The sequence below is a fragment of the Podarcis muralis genome, chromosome 8 (genome assembly GCF_964188315.1).
Source record: "Podarcis muralis chromosome 8, rPodMur119.hap1.1, whole genome shotgun sequence".
Classification (NCBI taxonomy): Eukaryota; Metazoa; Chordata; class Lepidosauria; order Squamata; family Lacertidae; genus Podarcis; species Podarcis muralis.
This window is the reverse complement of record NC_135662.1, coordinates 37566378-37573545: the sequence shown is the minus strand read 5'-3', so window position 1 is coordinate 37573545 and position 7168 is coordinate 37566378. Positions and strand designations below refer to the sequence as shown.

Below are 7168 nucleotides of genomic sequence, written 5' to 3'. Positions count from 1 at the left end.
AAGCTAATACATATTGTCCTTGTTGTATCTCCTTGTCATAGCTGTGAGGGATGTGCTGAGAGTGCTAGCTGAGATAAGAAACTCCAGGAATCCAGCAATCTATACAGTGATTTATTCACAGCTTCAAAGTATTTACAAGAGTTCAAAAGTAACACTCCATCATGATGAGTCAGTTGCTTTGACTGGCCCCTTCCGCTTTTCCCCCCAGCAGACCCACCTCCTAAGCCCAGCCCTCCTCCTTCCTCTGCTCCGAGAGTGGCTGGGCCCCGGAAATGGCTCCCCCCTCCCTGTTTCTTTGTCTCCCGACAGTCCTTTCTCTTCTTCCTCATCCGAGGAAGAGCAACTGCTGATTAAAGGCACAGGATCTCTGTAAGTGCCCCTTCTCTCCCCCTTCTCTTCCTTCTCTGCCTCCAATTCCCTGACAATAGCCATCTTCAAACTGTGATCTGATTTAAGTTGTGGGGAATCTGTGGCCATCCAGATGTGGCTGGACTTCACTGCCATTATCCCTGGATATTGGTGATGCTGGCTGGGGCTGATGGGAATTGGGGTCCAATAAAACCTTGAAGACCAGAGATTCTTCATCTCTAGTTTAAATCCTATTCACAGGAAAAGCTGAAAAATTAACTGGTTGCATTCTGTATTCCGCTATTAGTAAATAATTCCTTACTGCTGCCTTTATGTTTTGCTTCTTTGGGATCAATTACAGCTAAAATTCCAGCCTGGAGTCTTGGAGCCAAATATTTCCTTGAACATGTTTCCTTTTGGGTACCCAATTTGAAAAGTTTGATCCATGTTTCAAAACACAATTCAAAAACCTGTGCTTTTATTTGAGGGATATTTATTTCCCTTTTGTAAAAAGGTACTATTTCCAGTGGTACTGCATTTTTCATGAGAAAGGGAAATCATAGACTTAAGCCATATAATTTTAAAATGTTTTCTCAGTTCTTTGTTTTATTCTCTTCCCTTTTAGATCATGATCTCTTGTGGGTCCTTTCACTGGATTGATGCTCTGGGCAAGAATCAATGGGCCTCCAAGCACAGCAGACTCCTTTGTTCGTTCTTCATGGGTGAGAAGACAGCACAAGACAAGAGGATAGACCCAAAAATATGCCAGGCAGGTAAAAAGCTTCAAACAAACTGAATGCTGTTCAGAAGTTGCCCAAAGCATTGATTCTATCTGGGGCCCATAGATAACCAAAAGTTTAAAAAAGGAAAGATTAAAAGTATATTTTAAAGTTTGTCTTTCTTTTTTCATGTAATGCTGTGAGGCAAGATACTCAATGGTGGAAGAGAATAACAAACCATCACTGATTACTGCACATCACTTTTGCCTTAATGAACGTACAAAAAATAATACATATTTTTTTCTATGTTTGCCTTTACATTTGCCAACAAATCAGGTATGGTAATTATTTTATTGTGTGTTCAAGTGGACCACTATGACCAATCAATCACCACCACCACCACCACCACCACCACCACCATCATCAGTGCTCTTTTCTAAAAAAATGTTTAGGGGTACTCTCATTTTGACTCAAGAAAATCACCATTTTATAGTACAAATTGGGAAAAATAAATAAAGTAAATGGACCAAAGTACAAGGAACATGCATTACCTCCTATTACACAGCTGACAGCTAACAGTAACATCCACATTCCTATGAGATTGTGTACACTAACATCTTCCCGATTTCTCTGCTTGCTGTTGGTGTCCGTCGGAGGTGGTAAATACAAAACTGACCAATAACCGTGCTAGATTTCAACTCCTACTTCACACATTAAACGCTCGCTTCCACCTGAGACTCAGGAAACACTGTGACAGGAAATGAGGCCACCACCGGGGGTAGCAATGGAACTGACGATTCACTGTGCTATTCAACAGAACTGGTGATTCACAATGCTAGAGAAGAAACTAAAATTTTTAGTTTCTTCTCCCATTAGATTCACAAAATGTTTAGGGGTATGCATACCCCTGTGTCCCCCCAGAAAAAAAGCACTGATAATAATAATGTTGCACACCACCGCAATCTCCGAGTTGTGCAAAATTCTGGGGCACCAGGTGCTTATCCAGGGTTCGGTTTCTTTGGAATGATGGACAGCGGAGACTATTGTGTCTTTAGGATATCTAGTTTATTCACACACATATGCAACCTATCTGGGGTGGTCGTCCTCTTCCACCAAGCACAGAGTTTTGGGAGGGACACACATTGAATGGTGAGGGAGGAAGCGGACACCTGCCTAGCCAGCCAGAATAGTCAAATCAACCCTGGCAATCAATGGGATGACAGATGCTGCAGCCAGAATGCTCAGCAGCTCTTTCTGATATTCTGAATTATTGTGATTTTACTGAATTGTAGTATTTTGATGAATTTATTGTTATTTGCTTTAGTCATATGTTATGGTGTTTAATATTATAGTAAGGCAGACAAGAGATCTGTGACCAGACCTAGAATGTCTCCGCTATCTTATGCAGCAACACAGAAAGCTGCCATTTGCCAAAGTAGATCAATGTTACTATCAACACTCATTGGCAGCAGCTCTCTGGCGACAACACTGACTGATAGGGAGGGATTCAGATGGGAGTCTTTTCCAGCTCTCTGACAACACCTGGAACTGTCTGAGTGCAAAGTGCATGCTCCATCATTGAGCCACAGCTCTTCCGCTTTGGACATGACCAGTGCTGCTGCTCCAGAGGTCTTCATTACTCTCTCTTCCAAAGCCTGCTCTGATTTATCACCCACTTGGGGAAAGGTAGACCTGAATGAAGCTAACGAGGTCTGAATTAAATATTTACCCAAGATACAGTAACCTCTTTAAATCCTCCCTGAATTTTTTTAGAAGATGTGCTTTAGCCACCATGGGTTGTTAGAAATATCAGCCTTAATCAGTGCTTTTTAGGGGGACTCTCAATTTCCTACTCATACTGAAATACTGCTCCTCAATTAGGGGTATGCGTCCCCCTGTGTCCCCCCCCCCCCAGTAAAAAAGCACTGGCCTTAATACATTTGGATTATCAGACCAAGCCTAAAGGCCCCCAGTGTGGATGTGCCTCTGAAATCTGACAAACAAATAGGCACAAAGAAGGCAGAGTACCATATGTCTCATAACAAATCACATAAGGAAAGAAATCTGGAAGCCTTTAGATTGTAACAGCATCTTCCCTGCTGAGAAGTTAATAATCAGTTCCCTGTGTTTGCTCCATCTGAACATTAGTTTGAAGAACATCCATTATTTTTGCTACTAGCAGAGTAGGAAACAAAATCTTTTCATCTGCTGTTATGAAAAGCAAAAACAAATTCATCTGCCATTGTAGTCCTGGAGCAAACAATGCAAGCTTTTGAAGGATCAAGACTTTATCATGTCACACATAATAAACTGCCATCATTTGACGGTACATACTACTCTGATTCTAAACAACCTTTCTGAGTCATGATAATACTGAAGAGTTCAAGTAGTGCTCTTATTAAGTTTCCTCTTCTGCGAAATGTTAGGGCATGGTTTTGTCAGCCCCAGAAATACAGAATACAATATATTGCTTTAGTCCTCATTAGAACAGCACCTGCTTTTTCTCACATAAGATCAGCATATATGTGATCCTGAAATTTGACCCCTTTCAGCTTCAAATATTTGTGCAAGCAAGCTCATGCTCAATTGTGATTTGTGAATTTGAAAATGGACTCTTCATTGACATGGGTTGTGCTTCTTTTCTGTGGGGGACTGCTAAAAGCACAGATCTGTTTGGAGCATGCAGGATAAGATGGTTCCTATGGGGAAGCAAAACATTGCAGGGTCAAATTACACTATAGAGAAAGTCCAGCACCAAAAAGAGGTAAAGGAAATGAAACATAATTTTCTTTAATGTGAAGGAAAGCTTACAGCATCTTACTGAAATTTTGTTGGCTTTTCTACATAATTTTTTACATGAGCAACAACAACAACATTGAGATTTAGCAAAGAAGACTGTGTGGCTGGCTTGTTGTTGCTAATGTGAGAGATCCTCTTGAGAAGTATATGTAATTCAAATGATGTTTCTAGCATTCCCTTGTTGGATATCGTAGCACCCAGCCAGGACTTCACAGCTGCTACTGGGATGAACCCTCAGTTATTTCTTAGAATGCTTTGCCCATAGAAACTACATCCCAAAATGCAGTGTGTTAACTTAAAATTGATGTACCTGCTTGCTCAAGAGTGAAAATCTCCATGTATGTTTGCTGTGAATGAATTCCAGTTCAAGCCATACTCAGACGGTGCAGTTAAAAGCCAGTTTAAATCCAAGTAATCCAGATTAATCGTTTAATGGATTATAGTTTTCAGGCTTTTATACAAATGCACATCTATTTATTGATGTTTTGTTACCTGTGTTCACAATACGGAAGCTTTTTAAAATCTAAAATGGAGAGCATTGTACCCCAATATTTTGGGGTTTGAAGATCTGTAATATAACATATCAGTTCTTCAATCTTTAAGCTTGTAAACATAAATGGTGTTAGCACATTGATCTCTTCTCTAGATGCATACAACTCACCCACCCTCAATAATTGTTGGGTATTATTTACAGTGGAGTCCCCTTAAGCAACAACACAACGAAATGAGGCCATGGTGAAGTCAGATTGTTCCAGAACAGATGGCTAGAAAAGTATTCAAGCTCTTTATTAGGGAGTCTGCTTTGCATTCTCAGCTGAAGCTGCCTGTCATAATCACTGCAAAGAGAACTCTTTTTCAGAGAAACTGACTACATAAATATGCAAAAATGTAACATAATATTTTGAGGAAATTGGAAAAGTAAATAGATTTCTCATGTAACTGCGATGCAGTGGAATAGCTTCACCATTAAAAACAGTTATTGGCAGCACCCAGCTGCCTGTTTACAGAATCCTAATTTCTTATTAGCAGAAATGTCCATGAAGCTGCAAAATGAAATGGTGCTTTCTCTCTCTGCTGATTAAAGAATTCCTGAGATCAGTGCTGTTTAATTACTCAGCAAGTATTGTAAATTTTATGAGAGTCTAGCACATTATATTAGAGTCACTATTCGAATACCTTCTTCAGCAGTAATCCTTTTACTCTGAAAGGAATTCATGCCCTCAATACATGCACACACTAACTGGGAGTTCTTCAATCAAATTCAACAGAGAATCATGCTAGGTTGGGAAAGCAAACTACCAGACCCTCCTGGGCACCACAGCTCTGTTTTTTGGCTACTTTCTGTTCTTCTCCGCCATAGCAATGTTTTCCTGCTTCCAGTTCTAAGCACAGCGGTGCTTTTAGCTAGAGCCAACCCACAACATATTGCAGCCTAAGGCAGAACATAAAATCACCCATCAAAGAGTTAGATTCTAAGTCATAGGGCATAATAAACAAGGAGAGTTTTAAAATTCTACAAGCACCTCTCCCCTTCCTTGGCAGTAAAAACACAAATACCGGTACATGACTCAATTAGCAATTTGCTGCCCACAGAAAACCAGCTGTCTGAGGTGGTTGCTTCCCTATGCCTCATGGTAGGGCTGGACTGTTCTCATGCTTCTTTATGATCTAATCAGGTCATACTTTCTATATCAGAACAACATCATGTGGGGTGTAAAGCTGCATCAAATTTTGGTGCCCCCACTTTTGTCTCTGGGTATACGGCGGTATATAAACTCAATCAATCAATCAATATCAGTCAATCAATTCCCACTCAGCCATGAAGCTCATCGGGAGACCTTGGACTCTTCGCCTAACTCATATTACAGGAATGTTGTGGGGATTAAATTTGATGAGGGAGAGAAAGAGAAAAAAGCTGGTTGCCACTGCTACCAGTAGTAACCCCAGCCCACATGATAAAAAATGGCCCCCAGTTTCAGTTACCTATTTTCCCCTTCCCTCCCTCATTCTTAAATGAGGCTTAGCTCAGAGCTACAAACAACTTATTATTAAATAGCCATGTGTTTCAATCAATTTTGTTATTTGCAACCTTTACTAAATAACCGTACTTTACTAAAACATTTAAGTAATATCTTGGTCGCATGTGACTTTTTGTGTTCCAGAAGAGGATCCCTTTTGTGTTGGTGTTCCATCATGATCTGGAGCAGGAGCCTACAGAACACACCAGGTCAACTCAAGGAGGTACAGATAAAGATGGGACTCCGGGACCATGGAAAAAGCCAAGTAAGCAACTTGCTCCAACAAAGTGAGGGGCCGCCAGGTGAGGATGTTTTCATCCTTTGAGGATCTCAGTGGGTGCAGTCTCTGGGACCTCTGTTCAAGGATCTTTTAGTGGACAGGCTTTTACAAGGCCTTTGCTGCTGAAACTTCTGAGTTGACTGGCCTTTTCTCATCATGATTGGAGCCCAAGTTTCTGCCTGCTATGGGGCTCATGACAGCTTGGTACTTTGGATATTTTCTACACAAAAAAGAAATAATAATAATCTTGAACTCCAACAGGAAAGGGCTTAATTCCCTAAAGATTCACAACTCTAGATCTTTATGTTTTGCCAAAAGGTTTCCCTTTAATTCCCTGCAGTGTGCTTTCCATATTCATAGCTCTAATAATTACACTGTAACTAAAATATTCTAATCTTTCGGTGAGCTAATTAAAACGTATTTGTGTTATGTTCATTTGCTAATAATGGATTATGATGCTATGCATTCATTTAGTAATTTAATGAGGATGGGTCCAATCAAAGCAAAAATGATGCCACATAACTGCTCCTAGGCACAGACTAACTGTTCTGAACATATTTGTTTCTTCATAATCCTGATATCTGATCCTGAAGTCATGAGTAGCAGCCACATTACATAAATCTGTTGGAAGTTGTGTTTTGTTTTTCATTTTTATAAAATTTTCAGTGCTGTTTACAGGCTAGCGGAGGACAAACAATATATCTCACCCCCCTACATAGTGCCTGGGAGACCAGTGTTATAATTCTACCAGTGGGACCTGTAACAAAATGTTAGTGTATTCCTATGCCCTAAAAGGAGTTATGTTGTGCATGGCTCCAGCCAGTCTGGAACAGAGCCTCTTGGGAAGAGGGTGAGTTTCAGGAATGGGGAAGAGATAAAGACCACATTTCCCCTCTCCTCTTGAGATCTTCTGCTGTGTATATAATGCTAAAGGACTGCCACCCCAGACATACATGTTTTAGCTATATAGAGGAGGGAAGTATTTTAACTAAGAGTTCTAGAGA

At 40.4% G+C, this 7168-nt stretch overlaps 1 long non-coding RNA gene across 1 annotated transcript; it reads left to right on the top strand.

Moving 5' to 3' along the window:
• The first annotated feature begins 273 nt into the window (after nucleotides 1-273).
• LOC114600587 (uncharacterized) lies at nucleotides 274-6798 on the top strand. Its single transcript, XR_003707588.2, has 3 exons — nucleotides 274-369; nucleotides 974-1121; nucleotides 6029-6798. It is a non-coding gene; the product is annotated as an uncharacterized LOC114600587 (long non-coding RNA).
• The last annotated feature ends 370 nt before the right edge of the window (nucleotides 6799-7168 follow it).